Here is a 24,154-nt window from a genome sequence, read left to right on the forward strand (position 1 = left end):
GGCGGAGTAAACGCCTGCATAAAGGTGTACAGTAGCTGCTTTACTATTTTTGTGCTCGTACAATCTTTTTATAGTCCATGAAGAGCTCGGTGCCATTCTTTTACAGGGCCACGTCCCCAGCCGTAAGGTTCCGCGGCGGTGGATTTTTGCTCCGCAGCTCCCCCCCCCCATCTGGCCGTGGTGGATTCGAGGTCGGAGCTGATCGCCTAAGGTAGGTGCATATCTATAGTCGCGTCTACATGGATACGAAGTAAACGTCTGCTTAAGAGAGTACAGAAGCTGCTTTCCTCTTTTTGTGCGCGTACAGCGTTTTATAGTCCATAAAGAGGACGGTGCCGTTCTTTTGAAGGGCCACGTCCCTGCTGTAAGGTTCCGCGGCGGTAGATTCTGGCCATGGTGGATTCGAGGTCGGAGCAGATCGCCTAAGGTAGGTGCATGTCTGTAGTCGCGTTTCCATGAATACGAAGAGCCTGCTTAATGGAGTACAGTAGCTGCTTTACTCTTTTTGTGCGCGTACAGCGTTTTGCAGCTCATAAAGAGCACGGTGCCGTTTTTTTGCAGGGCCAAGTCCCCAGCCATAAGTTTCCGCGGAGGTGGATTTTTACTCTGCAGCTGCCCCGCTCTGGCCGTGCATGATTTGAGGTCGGAGCAGGTCGCCTAAGGTAGGTGCATGTCTTAGTAGCGTTTACATGAATATGAAGTAAACGCCTGCTTAAAGAGGCCATGACATGATCTTTCTTCATAACGCAGTTTTCTGGTTCAGTAACTAATGGTAGAGCTTATGATCAAAGTTACGAAATTTGGCTGACCTGGATGCGCTGTATTTTCTAAAAAATACGATCGAAATTGAGACCGGGACTCCTCCCACCGGCAGCGACCGCCATATTGAAAGCTCCCTTGACGTCACTAGCACATACACGAAGCAACTTCGTCTGCTCTCTTTGCTGCAATATGCGCAGCGAGGTCTCATTCCACCCTGTACTTTCGCCGGCGATCGAAGTAGCAGTCGTCCCCCATATATGAATGACTGGTACCGCAAAAGCGATAATAACAGTAACGCAGTTTTTCTTCCGTGTAGGTAGGGTCCGGTCACACTATAGGCAGATACGACGGCGATCGACGGTCGGTGGGCTGATCGGTATGCAAATGCCGTCGCTGACGCACTGGCCTTTCACGCTAGACCGACGACTACGCCAGCACGATCAACGATCGCGTATCGTTGTAATGCTAAAGACTCAGCTTAGTGGGAACCAGAAGGGAGTGGTAGGGGACTTGTTGGTATGACAATGCATAAACTTAAGAATTTTAGAACTTATTGGACCTCATGCTAGCCACGGCGACATACGCGGTGTGCGTGCACCAGCGAAGATGTGCTTTCATTCGGTGCCTGCGCATAGAGACCGATCGGCGAGGCAAGCGACACGGGCAGAAAACCCCGCACGATGGTGCCGCTCGCTACCGTCGCTTGTGCGGCCGAGCGAAAGCTTCACGCCCGGTGAGGCGACGGCCGGAAAAACTGCGCTTGTGTAGCTTACCGTTATCGAAAAAACTTTAAAAAGCGAGTGCATATCACATGTTCACACTTTATTACTAATCAGTGGGTAACTTTTGCCATATTCTTGAATTTCGGTTGACGGTGGACCGCCGGCCCCTTTTATTGACGAGGCCTAGCGAGTGTGCAGGATTCGCGTGTGCGATTTCGGCGATTGCGGAGAGCGAATTCGCAAGTTTTAGCTCCTGCAAATAGATGTTGAACGTACTTTTGGCTACAGTGCCCTCAAAGCGACGACTGCCTACATCGCAGGACGCGAGTACAATAATGGGGAAGTGCCGATATATGTGACCCGGTCTGCATAGCATGTGCAGAAGGCAGCCGACAGCAGCCGTCGACATCGACTGTGGACAACAAATCTGGTTGTTTTCATTATTTCATATAATTTCCGAACGTATGTTTAGCTAAACCGATCTAAAATTAAATTTTGGCGACATAAGAGAAAGCAGATACAATTAGCGGAAATCACCGGTATATTACGCGAAGCGTTTCCCAAACAGGCAATACAGCATGATCGGCGGGTATTGCAGAGTTATCATGGTGTATAAATGAGTAAAAGTGCAATTTGTGAGCAAGAGTACGTAATATTTAAGATAAGGATAACCCACCTGGCGTATCATGCCACGCAAACAAGCAGTACTGTTTGCGCACAGCCCTGTAAACAACCCCAGCACGGGACTACAGTTGTCGTAATCGTAGCACTCCTGGGGCACCATGCACACGCACAGCAAAATTCTGTACTATTATTTCGAAGCACTCATTTAGACGGCGGCGACAATTCATCGGTTCGGGCAGTGAAAGCATTCGAGTCACGTAAGGTTTTGCAAGCGGCTTGGTTGTTGCAAAAGGGTTCTCGAAGGAAATGTATGTTCGACTTATAAACGCGTACGCGCAGCGCGGAAGTCGCCGCACTCGGCACTTTTCTCTGCTCCTTTCGTGCCTCAAGGCTACTCTAGTATCACCTTTTGATAATTTGAGTTTAATTATCGAGCCGATGAATAGCGGACAAGAACTTGGTAGCTAGCTACAAAACGCCGCGGCTTTCCCGGCGTACATCGGCGAAGGCATGCACGACACGTGCCGCTTTTCACATACGGGAGCACTTGACTGCTCAAAAGAGACCACACTCATAACATACGAACAGCATGCTTCTAAACGTAAATAATAAAGCAGGGGTCCATCGATTACTGTTTCCTCAAGAATCGGAAAGTTGGCGCCACGAGCAAGTCCGATTTCCCAAGGGTCACTCAGCTCGCGTACTAAGTTGAAGGCTTCCCAAAAGAGAATACAGAAAATGCATTTTATTTCGCTAGGCTAAAAGAAAAAAACCTTTCGAGATACCGCTGTCTACGGTGTGCATGCAAACACCTCAACAGCTCGCAGCAGATGACGCGTGGCGTGTATGCGCTCGTCACGTTAGAATTCCTGTATATGCTCCCGCAGGGAGCAGAGTTGCGCGAAGGTCCGCCATTTTGTTCCAAGCTCTGCGGGAAACCTGCTTCTCGTGTGGCAGGAGCCTCACGAGAAGGCCGTTTAGAAGCTCCCCTCCTCATCCCAGTGGGGGCTTCACAATACCCCTCAGTCGTATAACAAAGCAGACTGTGCTCAATATGGGAGCGGCTGTCCCCATCCGGCTCATGTGTTGGGCATGAGCAGACACGGTTTGGAACAAAATACGTCAGCGTGATCACGTGATCGCCGCTCCGCGAATAGTGCTACGAGCGGCGCGGGGAAAACAGTCGCGAGACTCTGCTCCCTGCGGGAGCATATACAGGAACACTACGTCACGTCAGCGATCAGAGGTTGCCAGACCAGGAAGCAGTTCGGAAAAAAAAACGAAAAAAATTCGTTTAAAAAATATTTACCACACAGAATCAACTGAAAATTGGGGGAATTGAAATTTAACCTGTTGGGAATTAAAGGCGATAAGCAGGGTATGCGTGAAAATAGCCTGCCATGGCCCCTTTAAGTCAGCTTGTAATATATTACAGCAGGATCCCCTTTACTCGACTGCAAGGCAAGAGCCATGACGTCAGCGCCGGCAACGAGCATGAACACGAAGCAGTCTTGCTTGGGGCCATCCGCGCTGCGACGAATTTATTGCGTGCTTGTTGGACTGAGCTTATTTGTTTGCGGCATCAAAACAAAGCTACCGCGGGTCAACGTGAGTTACGTACTTTGCGTGCTCCTGGGAGTTTCAGCCGACCGGCAGGCAGCCGGGTGCTACGCCAGCGGGGCAAGGAGGAGGGATAGTGGCGTGCTGTGACAGTAACACTCCTTCCGGGAAGACCAGAGGGGTGCGTTTTCCTGTAGGCCCGGACTACACGGACGTTACGGTGCAGCACCGGAAGCTAAGAGGGAACTGTGGCGTCCGGTTGTCCAAACAGGGGAAACCGAACACCAAGCGTCATTGCATGAACACTGCGGTGATGCGCTGCAACTGTGCTTCGGAAGCGGCACTCGTCGGAGTAAGGCGTGGCAACTGCAAAATGACTCGACCTCACTGAATGACGATCTCACTCAACCCCAAACTCACGCGTGAGGTTGAGGTCATTTTGCGGTTGAGGTCGACCTCATGAGGTCTAAACCTCATGAGGTTGCCCACCTCTGGTGGCTACAAAAAGACCAACAGCCTCCCCGGCAGAATTCGAGCTCAGTGTAGTGGAGCGTGGGCAAGCAGTGAAGTGACACAAAGCAAGGAATAAATAATTTGACGTCGATGAAAAAAGTGCGCAGGTGTGGACTATTTCCCTGAAAGACCTGAGGAAAATCTGGGCTGCTTGCCTGAAACATCAGCGGACAATACAAAAAAAAATATTTTCAGCCGAAATACGTTCCCGCTGACTATGCACCTGGTGCGGACTATCTGAGCAAAAACTTTTTTGATTTTAAGCCAGTATATGCCCGTGCGGACTATAGTCCAGAAAATACAGTATATCCCTAACAACAGCTGAATGGAATGCCCTACCGTCACAAATTGCTGCTGAAGTTCGCGCCTGTAAATATCATCCAATGTCGCGTACTTATATCAGAACGTGACGTGTCTGGGCACCGTTCTCATGTACTTTTTGCGGGTTATTTTTTTGTTTTGATGCTCGATCTAATAATTCTGCCATCTTCTCACTTTTTTCCTCTTCGTATTGTTCTCGGTATTTCAAACTGTGTTTGAATTTTCTGGATTGCTTCAACTTTGTCTTTTTTGAATTCCCTTCAAAGTTTAAATTTTGAGCTTACTTCAAGCAATTGTGTTGCGTATTTTGTGTGGTCTTTTCAATACTGCATTTACAATGAAAAATGGGAACACTGTTGGTCATATGTTCAGCGGAATCCTTCCAGGTGGAGGAGATTTGTTTTAAGGGAGTAATGCTGGCCGTCCTGGTTAACTCAGTTGGCAGAGCGACTGCTCAGGTCAAATGGTGGTCCCGGCTTCGAACCCCGGAATACGACTAATTTTTCTTTAGCTGTGAAGTTTCTGAGAAAGCCGTATAACTTTCCTTTGTAGCCACATGGGTGTGCTTAGGTGGATGCCAATGAGTAATTACTGCCCTATTATAAATCATACTTCAGTCAAGGTAGCACGAAAATTTCCAGCCCTACATACATATATTGGGAATTAAAACTGAAGGCTACTGTTGGCTCTGAAATTTCGAGGCCGCAGATTGTGGACATTATTAAAAACACATACCCAGTGACAAAAACGTAGAAGCAAGGCATTGCCAAAATTAGAAAGAGAGCGAAGAGAACAACGAATCTCATTAAAAGAAAAGTCACACTACAGACAACAAAAAAGGCAAACATCATAACGCTATTGTTACGCAAGCTGTAGCTATGAGGTAAGAATCAATTTTAACGCCATAGCGTTAAAGGTACCATCCGGCGGAAACCCGGCGTCGGCGTCACCGTGATTGGAAAGTCCTTTTTGGTCGGGAGGATAATAATATAATAATAATAATAATAATAATAATAATAATAATAATAATAATAATAATAATAATAATAATTATTGGTTTTGGGGGAAAGGAAAAGGCGCAGTATCTGTCTCATATATCGTTGGACACCGGAACCACGCCGTAAGGGAAGGGATAAAGGAGGGAGTGAAAGAAGAAAGGAAGAAGAGGTGCCGTCGTGGAGGGCTCCGGAATAATTTCGACCACCTGGGGATCTTTAACGTGCACTGACATCGCACAGCACACGGGCGCCTTAGCGTTTTTCCTCCATAAAAACGCAGCCGCCGCGGTCGGGTTAAGCAGCTTCGTAGAAAAGAAAGAAAAATTGGGAGGACACTCCAGCTCCGCGTTTTAGGATATGACGCGACAGCGTTAATGGGCCCCGTCAGCGACTTCACTTGATCTCATTAGCATAGTCGCTGTTCTTTTTGCTATGCTCCTGTCATTTCCCATAACTGTGATCTGATGTTTTGGAATCGTGCTAGTGTTATGGTTACACGAGGAATATCATGCTTGCATGCCTGATGGCGTACAAACTGCTGATTCGACACTGGTCTGTTGTACATTGGTCTATCATTGTAGGCGTCATGTTCCCGATGTACCATTGTATTACTGTTGTATTCTATACCTGTCATTCTAGTGCACAGCCGGTGAAATTGCTAATAACATGTTATTTTGACAGTTACTATAGTCCATTTTTATTAGCTTTTGTATTAGTGCCGGAACCTGAAACGACTGCTTGCCCGAATGCGCACTTTGTCAGGTGCTCATTCGCCTTAGCCTTGGCCACCTCTTCGGTTATGCCCAAGGAGACAAGAAAAAAAAGAGAGATGGAAAGAAAGAAGGAAAGAAAGAAGGAAAGAAGGAAAGAAATAAAGAAAGCAAGCAAGCAAGAAAGAAAGAAAAAAGAAAGAAGGAAAGAAAGAAAGAAGGAAATAAATAAAGAAAGAACGGAAGAAAGAAAGACAGACAGACAGAAAGAAAGAAAGAAAGAAGGAAAGAAGGAAGGAAGGAAAGAAAGAAAAAAAGAAAGAAGGAAGGAAGGAAGGAAAGAAAGAAAAAAGAAAGAACGAAAGAAAGAAAGAGAGAAAGAAAGAAAGAAGGAAATAAATAAAGAAAGAAAGAACGGAAGAAAGACAGACAGACAGAAAGAAAGAAAGAAAGAAGGAAAGAAGGAAGGAAGGAAAGAAAGAAAAAAAGAAAGAAGGAAGGAAGGAAGGAAGGAAAGAAAGAAAAAAGAAAGAAGGAAGGAAGGGAAGAAAGAAAGAAAGAGAGAAAGAAAGAAAGGAAGAAAGAAGGAAATAAATAAAGAACGGAAGAAAGACAGACAGACAGAAAGAAAGAAAGAAGGAAAGAAGGAAGGAAGGAAAGAAAGAAAAAAGAAAGAAGGAAGGAAGGAAGGAAGGAAGGAAAGAAAGAAAAAAGAAAGGAGGAAGGAAAGAAAGAAAAAAAGAAAGAAGGAAGGAAGGAAGGAAGGAAAGAAAGAAAGAAAGAAAGAAGGGAAGGAAGAAAGAAGGAAAGAAAGAAGGAAGGAAGGAAGGAAAGAAAAAGAAAGAAAGAAAGAGAGAAAGAAAGATAGAAAGATAGAAAAAAAGAAAGAAAGAAGGAAAGAAGGAAGTAAGGAAAGAAAGAAAAAAAGAAAGAGGGAGGAAGGAAGGAAGGAAAGAAAGAAAGATTGAAAGAAGGAAAGAAGGAAGGAAGGAAAGAAAAAAGAAAGAAAGAAAGGAAGGAAGAAAGAAAGAAAGGAAGAAAGAAAAAGAAAGAAAGAAAAAAGAAAGAAGGAAAGAAGGAAGGAAGGAAAGAATAAAAAGAAGGAAGGAAGGAAGGAAGGAAAGAAAGAAAAAGAAAGAAGGAAGGAAAGAAAGAAAGAAAGAAGGAAAGAAAGAAAGGAAGGAAGGAAGGAAGAAAAGAAAAAAAAGAAAGAAAGATAGAAAGATAGAAAAAAAGAAAGAAAGAGAGAAGGAAAGAAGGAAGGAAGGAAAGAGAGAAAAAAAGAAAGAAGGAAGGAAGGAAGGAAAGAAAGAAAGATTGAAAGAAGGAAAGAAGGAAGGAAGGAAAGAAAGAAAAAAGAAAGAAAGAAGGAAAGGAAGAAAGAAAGAAAGAAAAAAGAAAGAAAGAAAAAAAAAGGAAGAAGGAAAGAAGGAAGGAAGGAAAGAAAAAAGATAGGAAGGAAGGAAGGAAAGAAAGAAAAAAAGAAAGAAGGAAGGAAGGAAGGAAGGAAAGAAAGAAAAAAGAAAGAACGAAAGAAAGAAAGAGAGAAAGAAGGAAGGAAATAAAGAAAGAAAGGAAGAAAGAAAGAAGGAAGGAAAGAAGGAAGGAAGGAAAGAAAGAAAAAAGAAAGAAGGAAGGAAGGAAAGAAAGAAAAAAGAAAGAAGGAAGGAAGGAAAGAAAGAAAGGAAGAAAGAAGGAAGGAAGGAAGGAAAGAAAGAAAAAAGAAAGAAAGAAAGAAAGAAAGGAACAAAAAAAGAAAGAAAGAAGGAAGGAAGGAAGGAAAGAAAGAAAAAAGAAAGAAGGAAGGAAGGAAGGAAAGAAAGAAAAAAGAAAGAAAGAAAGGAAGAGAGAAAGAAAGAGAAAGAAAGATAAAAAGAAAGAAAAAGAAAGAAAGAAAGGAAGAAAGAAGGAAAGAAGGAAGGAAGGAAGGAAAGAAAAAAAAGAAGGAAGGAAAGAAAGAAAAAAGAAAGAAAGAAAGAAAGAAGGAAAGAAAAAGGAAAGAAAGAAGGAAGGAAAGAAAAAAGAAAAAAAGAAAGAAATAAAGAAAGAAAAAAGAAAGAAAGAAAGAAGGAAAGAAGGAAGGAGTGTACGATGGGGGGCTAGTTGGTAATCCATGAACTAAGAACGAAAACCACGCAAAGGACGATACACAGGGAAGAAGTAGACAGGACGAGCGCGGACTTGCAACTGTTTATTGAAACACATCTTCCTTCCATCATCAACCCTACGCATGCGCAACAAGCAAACTCTATCTTATCGAGTTCAAGAACTTCAGCTCCTTCTTGTACAGATAGACCGAAGCCTCGCTTACACACTTCTCGGGCCCATATCTATCAATCTGCCAGGCTTCGATGACCTCACGCGTTTTCTGGTCTTTGGCCCTTCCGATTATCTTTGTACGCTCAAAGAGTGGCGTGCATTTATTGTCACAAGAAAGACTGTTTCGGCAAATGCATGCCGCTGTGAGAGCCCAACGAATTTTTGTGTTCTTGTAGGCGCTTATTAATGCAGCGTCCCGTTTGTCCCACGTAAACTGAGCCGCAACTAAGCGGGATTTCATACACTACTCCCATTCGACAGGACACAAACTTGATTTTGTGGTTTACACCACAGCCTGCTTTTGTTCTCGTTTCATTGTTAGTTAGCGCGCACAAACGGGACAGCTTACAAGGCGCTTACAAGAAGGAAGGAAGGGAAGAAAGAAAAAAAGAAAGAAAGAAAATGGAAGAAAGAAAGAAAGAAAGAAGAAAAGAAAGAAGGAAGGAAGGGAGGAAAGAAAGAAAAAAAGAATGAATGAAAGGAAAAAAGGAAGAAAGACAGACAGACAGAAAGAAAGAAAGAAAGAAGGAAAGAAGGAAGGAAGGAAAGAAAGAAAAAAGAAAGAAAGAAGAAAAGAAAGAAAGAAGGTAAGAAGGAAAGAAAGAAAGAAGGAAATAAATCAAGAAAGAAAGAAAGGAAGAAAGAAAGACAGACAGACAGACAGACAGAAAGAAAGAAATAAAGAAGGAAGGAAGGAAAGAAAGAAAAAAGAAAGAAAGAAAGAAAGAAAGAGAAAAAGAAAGGAAGAAAGAAGGAAAGAAAAAAGGAAGAAAGAAAGAAAGAAAAAAAGAAAGAAGGAAGGAAGGAAGGAAAGAAAGAAAAAAGAAAGAAAGAAAGGAAAAGGAAGAAAGAAAGAAAGAAAAAAAGAAAGAAAGAGAGAAAGAGAGAAAGAAAGAAATAAATAAAGGAAGAAAGGAAGGAAGAAAGAAAGACAGACAGAAAGAAAGAAAGAAGGAAAGAAGAAAGCAAGGAAAGAAAGAAAAAAAAGAAAGAAAGAAAGAAAGAAAGAAAGGAAGAAGGAAAGAAAAAAAGGAAGAAAGAAAGAAAGAAAGAAAGGAAGAAAGAAAGGAAGAAGAAAAGAAAGGAGGAAGGAAGGAAAGAAAGAAAAATAGAAAGAAAGAAAGGAAAAAAGGAAGAAAGAAAGACAGACAGACAGACAGACAGAAAGAAAGAAAAGAAGAAGGAAGGAAAGAAAGAAGGAAGGAAAGAAAGAAAAAAGGAAACAAAGTAAGAAAGAAAGGGAAAAAGAAAGAAAGGAAGAAGGAAAGAAAGAAGGAAATAAATAAAGAAACAAAGAAAGGAAGAAAGAAAGACAGACAGACAGACAGACAGAAAGAAAGGAAGAAGGAAAGAAGGAAGGAAGGAAAGAAAGAAAAAAGAAAGAAAGAAAGAAAAAGAAAGGAAGAAAGAAGGAAAGAAAGAGAAAAAGAAAGAAAGAAAGAAAGAAAGGAAAAAAGGAAGAAATAAAGAAAGAAAAAAAGAAAGAAAGAGGGAAAGAAATAAATAAATAAATAAATAAATAAACAAAGAAAGAAAGGAAGAAAGAAAGAAAGACAGACAGACAGACAGACACAAAGAAAGAAAGAGGGAAGGAAAGAAAGAAAAAAAGAAAGAAGGAAGGAAGGAAGAAAGAAAGAAAGAAAGAAAGAACGAAGGAAAGAAAGGGCTTCAGCGACATCGTTTGTGTCAAAAAGAAAATTCACGGGGGCACTTTGTTGGTGAGGTGAGGTGAGGCGAAAGCCTTTAGTGCGGTGTTGCTGCTTGTGTCGCTGATGTGTGGTGAAGATGCTGATTAAAAACTGTACAATTGTTTGTGAACTTTCAAATTTCTTTATCCGACGGAATCTACATCAACTGGGTCAAAGTCTGCTTCTAGGTCTGGCAACTATCATTAATCTTTCCATAGCTTATCTTATCTCCAAGCGTGACTGGCGTCCACCCGCTTGTATGTTTTCTGCTCTTGAAATTTCCTCCCTTACACTAACATGTGAACTGTTACGTATTTCCGTCCTGTATAGATACACGACGTCGTCAGTTTGACACCTTTAGTGTGACACTTTTCTGCGAACGTCCCCGCTGGCGAGTCATGAGCCTATAAAGGCTTTCGCCTTAAAACTGACTTTATCATAGTAAGCTTAAGGGTTCCCCCTCGTTCACGCTTCTTGGCAAACGCTTTCTGGCAATTTACTTACCAGTCCAATCAGTTCCAAAGAAGCCGCAGCGGCCTTCACTTTCTGCATGTGCAAATGCAAATTGCCTAGCTCTTGAGCAAGATAACGTCATCAAAAGATGCGCCGGAGAACAGTTTTCAGAAGGTGAATGCCACAGTTTATTCTAGTATACCTGTAAGAGCGAAGCGCAGCAATAATATTGGCACCTTGATATGACGCAGATGCAGTTTACCAAGGTGCAAAGTAAAAATACAAAATTCACTAACATGTCTCTATCAGATCTCATCTTGAATGTATGCAGAATTTCCTTTCGTATGCTGTCACCTGCCTCTTTCTCGGGACAAAAACAGCTGATGAACAAGATGAGGTCCGTTAATGCCCTGCTGTCCATCACATATTTGGCAGTGCCAGTAATGCACCACTACCTTCTTGTAATTATCAGTGCACATATCCACATTCAAGCAGCAGCTACCTTCCTCTTTTGTCGCGTGAATGCTTGTCTGTAATGCTTCTCGCAGTGCACTGCATGGTCACTTTACTAACCTTACGAGACACCGTCGTAGGATGCGGAAGCCCATCCTTCACCGATCTGCTTCCGCATCAGCAGCGGTCAGAACACCTGCGAGCTTCAAAAATTCATCGTCACACAAGACTTAAAATGGTCTTAAGTCTTTTGTGAGCAAAAAGTACGCATGTTGTTGTCATATTGTGACGGTAGCAGGGACACCTGGCCTAGTTTTCCTTTCACAAAGAAAGTCTTAATGAGACGCTGACCTGCATTTACATTTGTGACGGTTTAATCGGAATGTCTCTGTCTTGCCTACATCGTAACTCGGAAAGCTTTTGCAATTTTTTAAAACTGTACACGTCCTACTAGAGGCAAGCTTTTGGCGTCAACATGTTAAAGATATTTTCTTCAAACTTCAATCTTATTGGCTTCCTTAGAAACGTGTTTCAGCTTTCCAGATGGGATATATTATTCTTTAATCATGCAGCACCAGTCGTAACAAGAATTAGGAAGTGTCCGTGCGAAACAAGTAGCCTTTAAAAAGCGCTGCGGATATGGAAGTGAAATGTCAACACCTTGAGTGAAGTTTACTCCAGTGATGTGCCGCTACAAGCATAGACACGGCGGCATGTCTGAAGAGATATGGTGGACTGGAGTAGTGTACTAAATTCTAAAGCAGGGGGTGTTTCGTTGTTGCTCGTACTGACGTCCCGGTGCTCGCAGCAGTTTCAAACTGCGCGCATTCTATTTGTCTCTTCTACGTGCAGAAAACGCTTGTCCAGGGTCAAAATCCTACACTCCGAATATAGCCGGTATAGTGGGAAGAACAGCAAGTCTGGCTTGTTTGGCTCACTTTTAAAATGTCATCTACCAATCGTAAGTATATTCGCGCCGACTGCGGCGCTTAGACCAATCAGGAACGGCGAGTTCAGACTATCAGATCTGCGTCATTTGTTGCCATCAAACTTTTATTGCTATGAGCCTGGTATGAAGTGGAATGCCAAAGGCTCAACTCCTGCTTGCCTCCTGCTGTTTCCTTGGCCGCCGAAACAAGTACCATATACGACAATTCACTGCGCTGTTTATTAGCACATGTGCTACTCGTTTTACTCAATGTAACAAACGGACAAAGCAGGCCCGCTAATGTAGAAGCAGAAGAGAAGCCCGGCGCCTCCTTGTTAAAAATGTCCGGCTATACCGCCGCGGACAGAGATGAGGGCAACGGCTGGGATAATGCGGAAGCAAATAAAATGAATCTCCTCATGCCCTCCTCACCCACGTATCCTCCTTGGAGCTCAGCGTCGTTTATCGCGTATCGTCATCTTTTATAGAACTCAACCTCGCTGAAAGCGTATGGCCCGAAAGTACAGCCTTGGCAGTGCGGCGCGGGGGCGCTCGCCTCTGGGCAGAGGCAGAGCTGATGCATAGTGTACATCGGTGCAGGATGAGGTATGGCCCAGAAATATTAGCAGACACGCGAACGAAACATTTTGGCGGTGCACATAGGGAACGAAACGATCACAGTGGCGTCCCGTCTTTGGTCTTGAAACGGAGGTCAGCACTCCGCTTACCACTGTTGGCGTCCAGGTACCACTTCAGTGCGAAACTTTCCTCCTTTCTGCTCAATACGTTCCTTTCACCAGGCCGGACTTGCTCCCTTCGACGGAGCTGTCCGGGCGGCGCTGTGGGAGGCTCGCTTTTTCGTCATTTTAACGCGCTGGAAAACGCAACCATGTCAAGCGTCCTAAACAGACTTGAAAGCAAACACTCCCAAAGTGACACGCAGCTAAGTTACACCGACTAGCCCGAACCGCCACCTTAGTGAATTTCACTTCAATTGCAATTCAAGCGCGAAATCTCGTCTAAGAACAGTTATGCTACTTGGTGTGCCGAAATAAAAAAAATGCTGAGGAGGATCACCTTAAGTGTGCTGTGAATGACAACGGAACTGTGCCCCGACGTACAGTTAGGTTAGAGAGGCGGTTGAAGGGTCGGGATGTGCGGTTGAGAGGTGGCTTGCAAAGGAGGACTTGAGAGATGGTATGCTGAGACGTGACTGTCAGGGATGCTCTTGCTTCACTGAGAAATGTTTGACGCGTTGTTTTCTTATTATTCGGTGATTAGTACGAAGGCGGTCTTAATTGTGACCCATGCAATTTAATTGTCTAAGGTCGGCGCTCACGTACCCTTGGAGTTGGTGGAGCTCACCGCGCGTTTGTCTCATACGCGTCGCTGGTATCAGCCGGAGCCCTGCCTACGTGCTCGTGCCGCCGCGTCACTTGCTGCGTGGACTTGGAATATCTGGCGAAAACTGGGCGATCGGTGCGCCTAGACCCCGAGCCGCAAACGCAGCACACTTGCTGCGGCGTTACCTCCGAGGAAGAAAGAGCGCGTGTTCTCAACAGAGAGCAATGAGAAGTCCGTGCTAGCGGCTGTGGCAAAGAACGAGCGACGACGAAATAGGAGCTGAGGAACCTTTCACAGCGTGAGCTGTGCACGTATGGGGCACCTCCAGCCGCTGATCGGCTCTTGCTCGCGATCAGCTGACCGACCACCCCACGCTCGCAGCCCTTGCCTCGTAACGGCTTTCCTTGTCATCTAGTGTGGCGCGCGGTCGTATAAGGCGCCGCCGAACGCTTCGAAACGCCTTTCGAGCGCTCTGTACGCGTTTGCGGTGGGGTTGTAAGTCGAACCTCATTATAACAAAGTCAAAAAGGCACCCGCCATTTCTTCGTTATAGTCATTGCTTCGTATAGCCTTAGGTGACCTTGTCCACAATTGCAGCACAATGCCAACGCTCTCACCCAAGCCCGTGCAGTCCGAGGATTGTACAGCTGGAGATTAGTCAGCCGCCTGTAAGTACTGGCATCGTTAGGGCCAGGTACCTGTACGTCGAAAACTGGCGCTTTCTTCAAAGCCACCGAAACTGGAGCTCGCGACGAAACCGCTGCCGCATGCCCGCTTATACCACGGCCCGTATCCAGTTCAAAGCTTAAAATATCCAGCTAAAGACCAAGAAGACGACTTTTCCTTTCCTCTTAAACATTACTCCACCAAGGAAGCCTCGGACAAGCGCACTGATCGCCTCCGATAGGGTCAAACATAGGTATACGCTAACCGGATATGTCACATTCTTCAACGCACACCCGTTTCTTCCGCGGCCCTCTTAAGCTACAGCGCCTTGAAAACGGGCCTTGCAGGAGCAATGTCGTAGAGGAGAGTGAGAGGCCTGTACCGAATATTAAGCCCCGTCTTCTTGGCTTTCAAACCGACAGGAGTCAGGCTGAAAGTGGACGCGCGATGGCAGTGAATTCCGTCACGAGCATACCTGCTTTGGTCGGCTTCCCCGCGTGACGCACGAGCATTCTAGTCGCCACAGCGCCACTACATGGCTTCACTGCATGACAGTAGTGTCTTGTTACTAAGAACAGATAGGCCAGTCCAGAGGCTATCAATTAGGGTTGTGCGAATATTCGAAAATTTCGAATAGCGAATCGAATATCCTCCTATGCGATTCGTCGAACGAATTAAATAATGCATGCCCAAAATTATCACAAACGAGTTTAATATATTTTTATGCTTTCCAGTAATGATCGAACATTGGACACGAAGTTGAAATAAGGCCTGCCGAATTTATTTTTTCGACGGCTGTTCCAAAAACAGGACCAACACTGACGCCGTGTACCATGCTGTAGCCGTAACCGGCATGCGCGAGATGGAGAGCTCAGCATCGCGCCATTTGTGTGGCGGCGTTCAAAATGCATGGCCTCCGAGGATGGACGACGCGGCAGGGCTCGGTCAGGTTCAGCAAACTCAGCCTTTATGCCCGATCTCGGAGGCCATGACTATACTTAGTAGCTCCCGCCAGCCTCTTGTATTGAGATGTGGCAGTAATTTTTTTCTTTTCTGTCATCATTAACAACATGTAATTGTCCTCCGCGTATCACTTGACGGTCAGAGCGTTAATACACCGACTTCATGTTCCTAAGGTCAATGTTGCGTCTTTTAGCAGTTGGAGCGATAAGTCTAAGTTATAGCGCCGTACCGCAGCGCCACCGCTAGCGCTTCGTTGTTTTCGTAAGATCACTCGTTTCGTACGACTATTCGCTCAAGTAGCAAATTTCTATAACATATATTCGATTCGGTTTTTAGCCATACTATTCGTATTAGATCCGGTAGCAAAGGTATTCGATTCGGGTTGGAAAAAAAAGTAGTATTCGCACATCCCTGTTATTAATGCTTTGATCATGGCCGCCGTTTAATTGGACAACGGAAATCGTTTTGCGCTTTCGCTATCCACTGCTGTCACTCATCTAGGCCCTGTGAATCTAGCGGGATGTCGATGCAGTCAAGCGCACCAAACGCACTGGCAAACTGTCGCACCACTCGCAGAGGGCCGAGTGCAGAGTAAAAACTACTGGACCTGAATATATGGCATTTATTGGGCGCTCCAAACGGGGATAGCTATTCCTTTGTTTTAGACATTTAGATTTCGTTATAGAGCCTTTCGTTAGTTATAAGAAAAATCGTGGTCTTACAGTGAGTGGATGCCTTAATCGCACCGTAAAGCTTAAGCAAGGATGAAAGGGAAAAAAATAGAAAAGGTGATTATGCCTGCTTAAACTGAGTTGCGCAGCTTGCACGGCATAATGTAAGCGTAGCAATATTTTTTCCTTTCGCGCATGCGCAGTTTTTCGGAGCGTACGAACTCGAAGGCATGCGGTTGGACTCCGTATTTCGCTGAAACGTCGCACTAATAGCCAACGTTAATAGAACTAGCTTCAGTAACTCTCCGCCCCCGCCCAACATCTCCGCGGCGCTGGGGAGCCTTCCAATCTAGGTGGCGCGGCGGTAGACACAGCTACTATGAAGAAGCAAGCTGCACTGCATAGCCAATCGTCAAGTGCCGGGTCAGTCTGGTACTTCTCCCGGTTTCGGCCCAAAAAAACAGTATCAGTAGAATCAGAGGCCGCGAGAAACAAAACAAAAACAAACTAATTGTTCTCATGCAGCCCTAAGTTGGGAAACAGGTTGGAAGGGGAGGGGGGGGGGGAGTCTTATTTGAGCCATCTCTGTCTTCGACTTTTCTCACCGAAGGAAACGGGGTTCAGAATGGTTTTCCTATGTAAAATTTCTTGCTTGCTCCCACCTTCTCCCCCCCCCCCCCCCATCCATTAATCTGCTGTGAGCTGGACAGCTGGCAACTGTAGAAACGAGCTGAAGAAAGCACCACCGATAATATAAATACCCTCTTTGCTCGTGATGTGTCCGGTGTGCGCGGGTCTACTTGTGAACGGCTTTTCCAACTGTGAATCTGAAACCATCATTACATTACCAGAGATTCGGGACAAGCGCTTCTCGTTTCCTTGGCTGCCACAACGTGGAGCATGGCTGTGACATTCAAAAATAGCGCGTTTACATCCTCCGTGAAGTATTAAAGAAAGAGGATGACCAAGTGGCTCCCACTGAATGCTATATAGACCACTAGGTTTAGCGGCACTGACTTGGCGCTGTCCCGAATTCCTGGTAATGCAAGCCTGGAGCGGCTACCGTCCCCGGGCCGTACCATGTTGTCGGACGGCGTCGCAGAGAACTGGAGAAGGTTTAGACTCGACTTTTTTTTCTGCGCAACCGAGTGAGAACCACTGATTTCGGTGCGATAGGAGTATGTTACGGGTCAAGCCACAATGGGCGTGTTCGACACATTTTCATTGACACGCGTTCTCGACATGACGACTATGGCGCCATTATTGAAACCGATTTTGAAGATCACTGCAGCCCGAGATGCAACGAAACGTTCGAGTGGTACGTGTTTCAGTCCGAGATGCAGAAAAATGATGAGCCCTTTGATGCGAGATGTCCAGCTCAAAGCTCAGACATGTTACGCAGTGGTGATAATACTGCGCCAAACAGCGCCATCGGGTTAAGACTGCTGCTTGCTGTTACAAATGGGCCTTACTGTACAAAATGTCTCCAATGATGCGCCAAAGTTCCAGTGCAACCAGTATGTAGCCACTGCGATTCTGCGAATGCCAGAAGGCTGGGGTTACAGCCGTATGCTAACGCGTGACTGGTATATTCACTCGACATGCGACGAATTAGGCGTCCGATGGAATTCGAAACTTATTTCACTCCCGCGCATTTTACAACCTGCTGTTAGTCCGCGGTGTGAGTGCGTTTCATGGCTTTTTTTTTTTAGTGCGAAAGCATTACTTCACGAGACCAAGACGGTTCACCAGTTTGTGTGATGCTTGACCTTGAGGGCGACCTTAGGCACATCATAAATAAATAAAATAAATATTGCCGCGACTGGGATTCGAAACCGCGGCGGCGCGAACAGGTCACTAGGCTATGTCCGCAGCCGAACACGCCTCGTGTTAAACTGCAACACACTCTCGCGTTGTGCATTGCACACTGTCTTCTTCATCGACTAATACTGCTATCAAACTAATGTTCTCACTTTCAGCTATGTGGCGGTAGTGACAGAGGGATGCGCGCTGCATGCGTTGGCCTGGACAGCGTTGTGGCAGAGACAAGGCCGACAACGCTGCTGCAGAAACACGGCACTAGCCACCATAGCGGCACTCCCAAGATGTTTGCACCACTACGAAAAGTAAAGCTCTCTCATTCAATCAGCATGGCGCGCACTACATGACTGTGTTCCTACGCGCCTGTCGCCCGCCTCATGGAGGAAAAAAAAAAGGTGGAGTAAATTTGTAATAAGGGAGTAATTACTCATTGGCATCCACCCAAGTGCAATTTACTGCACCTTGGGGAATTCCCCTAAATATTTGGCTAACACTGTCCCCACTTCGAGTTATTGATCGATTCGCTCTCGCCCTACCATAAGCTTGCCGTCCCGGTTAGCTCAGTTGGTAAAGAGACTGCTCCGCTGAAGCGGTGGTCGCGGGTTCGAGTTCGAACCTAGGATCAGGTCGAATTTTTCTTTCACTACGAAGTTTCTGAGAAAGCTGTATAGCTTTCCTTTGTAGCCGTATGGCTGAGCTTTGGTGGATGCGAATAAGTAATTACTCCCTTAATTATTACAAGTGTTGGGTATGATCCGAGTAAAAGCGAAGTTATTTTTTCAATGTATATGATTTTGCGGACGTTTGAAAGTTACAGACCCATATATTCCTTCCCAAATCCGCTTTCCTATGCCTATGCATAACCCTACTGAAGACACTGCACGCGAATTTGAATACGAGAACTGATATTTGTGTGCGATCACGTTCATTTTGTACAAGAACTCGCATAAATTGAAAGTGGACATATACGTGCTGAATGTGGCCTGCGTGGACGTATGCGTGTACTCTGCGTGGACACCCGCGTGCTGAGCGAGGGCTTGCCGAGGCTGTGCGTGCTTACGTGCGTGCTGAGCAAGCTCCAAGAGGCTGCGTGTGGCTATGTGCGTGTTTGCTTGCTTATTAGTAACTTGCCGAGACGTACTGAGCAGGTCCGTTCGATATGAAAAAGGAACAATGTTTGAGCATTTATTTAATGATTACTGCTTAATTATAGGCAACAAACACACTTTTTGTTGTTTTATAATTTCCCTCTTGGCGTATAGTATCCGTTAACCATTTTCAACTTTAGTAGAGAAATAACCGAAAAATGTATCTAGTATTGCAAACTGGTTGCTCCCTTCCATACTGCAAGAACATTTATTTGACAACATGCGTACTGAGCAAGAACGTGCCGACATTGTAAGTTCATTGTAAAATAATGTAAAAAGTGAGCTGCTAACGTCCCTTAGAACGTCCTTTAGTTCTTCTATCAACCAGTTCTGAAAGTTACAGATGTGTCATAGATGCACGATGAAAGCCGTCCAGAGCACTTATGTTATGGCCTGTCGTGTAGATGACATTCACATCCCGAAATGAGAAGCAACGCGACCAATGTTGCTCGCACTCGAAATGAGTCAATGCACCGGAATAACTCTGAAGGGTAACAATGTCTCTTAGATGGAACATATATGCCAGGGAATAAAATCGACTTCAATCAAACATGACGTGCAGGAAGTGAATTGTGAGCTGTAGCAGGAATGTTAGAGGCAAATATACGAAACTGAAAGTCATTAGTATACATTCACATGCACTTAAAATGGCCATGCAAGCCCTTCCAGCACAAATACATGCAGATGTTCCGTATCTGTTTTCGTAGCCGGCATTGTGCTGTAGTTGTGCTTTATAGTTCTCTATCTTATAATGACAATTTTCTATAGGCTGTAGCAGGCCAGACACATATAACTGTGATGCTTAGAGTGCTGCTTACATTAGTTAAAATTAGATGAATTTAAATATGTATTTAAAGACAACAGTTAAGACGGGAGATTCACCTTCGAGATTCACGATCGAACTCGGTAGTTATGCCGCTGCTACACAGCATACTCGACCGCCGTAGAGAGATTTCATCACCTCACACCAAACTGTTGTGGCGCCGCTTTCACAACCGATAATTTTGCTCGGAAGCAGTAGTTGCACTCATGCACTTTTGATAAGGTGGTATTCGTTGTTTTCGGTAACTGACAACAATGGTAATTTGTTGGCTGCAGTGTTTTGTGGCCGGCCTGTCTTTTTTTCAGCGAAATAAGTTGTACATTTTAGGTTGCGTAAACTTTCAGCCATTAAATTGCTTTGATTTGATCCCTTAGTGTGTAGCTGCGAGTGCTCCATGTCTGAGAGCACAAGTTTCTATCAATCGAAGGCCCTCGAAATCTCGACAGAGTTCCACACTGCTACAGGGACTCGGTGGCTATTGGAAGCTGCTGCATCAAGTGTCATTGAGTTCATAGACGATCGATCCGAGAGCCTACGAAATTCCCGTGTGGCACAGTTGTTAGATTTTGCGCCGGTTTGATGCTGAGCAGCCTGTGTGCTTGAGTCAGCTTTCCCAACTTCTGTGTTTCAAAACTGAAACTTCTCGAAATCACCCACAGTTAATTCGTGGTAGAACTACTTCTGCCCTTTTCCGGAATTTCCACAAAACAGATCAACTGATTTTTTTTTCCCCCGTATACTTTTCGCAGGCGCTGCACAGTGAGAACCTAGCTGTATCCAAGTCCCGACCTGCTGGACTCGGAGAAGCTGAAGTTGTTTGACCACCGTGTGGCACCCATGCTGATGGATGTTGTATTAATAAAGCCAGTGAAAGTGATCTTATGTTAGTCTTTTTGCAATCATGCTATGCACTTGAGAGACATCCCATGAAGCACCATTTCTGCAAAGCTTGTTGTGTCACAACATACATGCTGAATGAGGCAACGGCAGACATGAGGAGGCCTCAAAGCAGGACATTAGTATAATGAGTTGAGCAGTGATGTAGCAGCCTTGTAGCCATGCAAGGTATCATCGATATCAAGATAAGTTCACTTGAAGCTGTCTAGTGCTCATCATGTCATGCTCAGCTGTCTCTCATTGTGCCGATCCATGCTCAGCTCTCGCACCTTTTGCGAGCCACGCTCAGCTCTCGCACATTCTGCAAGGCTGTCTCGCGTTGTGCGAGTCATGTTCAGTCCTCGCACTGTGCGCGGCAATAAACACACACAGAAAGCCACGCAGAAACCAGGCTCAATATTTTCATTAGGGTACCCTGCATTATACACCCCTAATTGTGAACTACGCCAACAGAGGGACAACCTACACAACATACTGTGGGCATGCCCACGAGATCCCCCTCCGCGGGAGCTGCAGCTCTGTAACTCCGAGCAGTGGGAGGCCGCGATGCTCAGCTCAGACCATGCCATTGAGCACGATACCTAGGTCGCCAGAGCCCAAGGACGCCTGGCCACCTCGGACGGAAGCCCCTGTCTAAGATTTCCTCTTTGGCAAAAAGAAAAAGTTTTCCTCCTCTGCCTCCTTCTTGGGTAATCCCGTCGAGTCCGAAAAATTGGTCCTCTACTGTTCGCGGTACCCGCCGCAGTGGCTCAAGTCTGTTTCATATGCAAGCGAGAACGCTCACGACTTCTGCCGCCGTGGCGCAAAAACCTGTTTCGAGCGGTCGCGGCGACACTTCTTATTGTGTAAATAGTTTTTGTGTACATTACCTCTTCCCCCCCCCTATCCCCTCACCTCTTTCGTTTAATTTCTCCATTCTGCCTGCTATCCTTTATTTCCGCCGCCCCAGCTCAGGAGCTTCTGTATCGATGGCAGATGCCGGGGCTAGCAAAAGTCTCTTCCTTCCTTTTTATTATTATTTTAATAAAAACCACTTCCTACTACGCTCGCGGCGACTCGAGCGGCCAGAGCGACGAGGAAATTTTTCGCCACTACGACCCGCTCAATCCCTCAATACACTCTGTCGCTTCAGTGTGAATCAGACTTCAGTGGTTAAGACATTCGATCGACTGCTCTACCTAAAGTATCAAATCCCGGCAGCGGTGGCCGCGTTTCTATGGAGGTGAACTGCATGTGCCAAGCAATGCAAGTGAGCGTCGACCACACCACTACGGCGTCTCTCTCTTCCTTTCTTCTTCCACTCTCTCTAGACTTCATCCCTTCCCTTACGGCGCGGCTCAGGTGTCCACTGAGAAGTGAGACAGTTACTGCGCCTTCCCTTTCCTTATAACATATTATTATTACTGTTAATAATAATTGGTTTTGGGGGGAAAGGAAATGGCGCAGTATCTGTCTCATATATCGTTGGACACCTGAACCGCGCCGTAATAATAATAATTGGTTTTGGGAGGGAAAGGAAATGGCGCAGTATCTGTCTCATATATCGTTGGACACCTGAACCGCGCCGTAAGGGAAGGGATAAAGGAAGGAGTGAAAGAAGAAAGGAAGAGAGAGGTGCCGTAGTGGAGGGCTCCGGAATAATTTCGACCACCTGGGGATCTTTAACGTGCACTGACATCGCACAGCACACGGGCGCCTTAGCGTTTTTCCTCCATAAAAACGCAGCCGACGCGGTCGGGTTCGAACCCGGGAACTCCGGATCAGTAGTCGAGCGCCCTAACCACTGAGCCACCGCGGCGGGGCAACAAACCGCGCCGTAAGGGAACAGATAAAGCAGGGGTGAAAGAAGAAAGGAAGAAAGAGGTGCCGTAGCGGAGGGCTCCGGAATGATTTCGGCCACCTGGGGATCTTTAACGTGCACTGACATCGCACAGCACACGGGCGCCTTAGCGTTTTTCCTCCATAAAAACGCAGCCGCCGCAGTCATTATTATTCTGTTCGCGGGGCTCTTCCGCGTACGCCGCAAGGCCTTTGGAGCGTGTCGAGTTTCTGCTGCTGCTGTTGCTGTTCGTGGTTCTCATCATCCGTACGCCGATGATGGTATTGGTGCGAGAAGGGATGCCGGCCAGGAGTTAGGACAGGGCATGGTGCGGTCAATCCGGAACATTCCTCAGGCAGAGTTAACGGCTGTGCGTTCGTACGGGATTAGGTGGTGAGGATTCGAGTTAGAAAGCGATGAAATGCCAGTTTCCGATGAGAAGCCGTTTTAAGATGAGACGCCGGGGCCCGACTAGACGTCGAAGGACGCTGAGACGCCGGGGACTCATGAAACACTGAGAAGGCGTTTCACAGTGTCGTTGGAGTTTGCCCGAATAATTAGAAGTCTTTTGTCCTCTCGGTTATGCAGTGATTTCAGCGCGTGCGTGGTCAGTGAGGTGGGCGGTGGACGTGATAAGGTCGAAGATATGACTCACCGATGCAGACGCGAGTGAGGCAGGGAGGTGAAAGCCAACTGAGATGAGCATGTGTCGATGGCGTGTTGGTTCGGGAAGCTTGCGGGTTCTACGGCCGTACATAACCGTGCTGAATGAAATGGGGTCTTCTTCTACGTTTTGAAGTGGAGACATGTTGGGTAGCTTGCAATACGGGAGCTGGCAAGGCTTGTGGTGAGGCCAGAATCGTGACCAGCGTAACGCCTTCTTCGGTGACTTCGATCGCCTGCACAGGATGTGGCGTGGCGGACGCGGCGTCGGCGGTAGGCTTACCGCGGCGGGTGCCACTTCGTATCTTCAAGGGATCGTTCAGTGCTTAAAAACGGTCCGATTACCAAAATATGGGCGTTAGGTGAAAGCTGGGAACTAGGCGGGAACGATCTTGAAGATATTTTTGGGCAATGTGCAAAGTTTCCAGCCTGTTGGGGCAGATTGGAGGGAGCTCGATTTGAGGCGGTCGCGCCGAGGTCATGGAACACCTGAGAGAGTTGTGGGCGCATTAAATTTTGCATGGGAAAGTGGCTGCGGATGGCACAGGACAGGCTTAATTTGAGACAGTTGCATAAGTACTAATAAAAGCGCCTGTCAGCCAATGGCCTTCAGGTTCACAAGGGAGAGGCCTTTGTCCTGCAGTGTGTGTAGTGAGCCTGCTGCTGTTGTTGCTGTTGTTGTTGTTGCCTTGGTCACATGACACATACCCAAGACGGCGAACTGGCCAGGGTTCAGTGGGGCGACCGCATAGAATAGGAAAAATCGGAGTAAAGCTAAAGATTGTGCCTTGGGTGAAATTTCAGAGTAACTTTAAAAAAAAAGAAGAAACAAAATATCGGGAGAGAATATCTGAGAATTAAATAATTAAGGACATGGAAATACCCAAACGCTTTTTTGAATGCGGAAATTTTTTAAACAATTAGCAAGGGAATCTGCCGATAGCTGTTATATAATTGTGGAGGTATTAGCAAACTTGATGCAATGCAAAACCCCTGTCGAAAGAGAGGAGTAGAGAAACCGACAAGGTGAGACCCAATTTTGTAATGGGAATTTCTAGGTGTGTTCTCCTCTGGTGTGCAAACCTCCGGCAAGAGAGCAAGAAATGCTCCAATGTCTCTATTTCACCACAAGCCGCACAAAGGTTTGTGGGACTGAAGCCGCATCTACATAAGTACAGATTTAAGCGGGGAATCCTGTACCGCATGAGTGTCATCGTTACCTCACACTGCCGGGTTTTACACGCGTGAGTCTTCCATGGGTACATGAGATGTTGGTAGTCGACGGTAG

At 45.9% G+C, this 24,154-nt stretch overlaps 1 long non-coding RNA gene across 1 annotated transcript; it reads left to right on the plus strand.

Annotated features, from left to right (window-relative positions):
• Positions 1 to 371: 371 nt before the first annotated feature.
• LOC144097924 (uncharacterized) lies at positions 372 to 20,364 on the plus strand. The gene is made up of 4 exons (XR_013307114.1): positions 372 to 427; positions 562 to 662; positions 17,675 to 17,821; positions 20,237 to 20,364. It is a non-coding gene; the product is annotated as an uncharacterized LOC144097924 (long non-coding RNA).
• Positions 20,365 to 24,154: the final 3,790 nt, after the last annotated feature.

Source organism: Amblyomma americanum, chromosome 1, assembly GCF_052857255.1.
Source record: "Amblyomma americanum isolate KBUSLIRL-KWMA chromosome 1, ASM5285725v1, whole genome shotgun sequence".
NCBI lineage: Eukaryota > Metazoa > Arthropoda > Arachnida > Ixodida > Ixodidae > Amblyomma > Amblyomma americanum.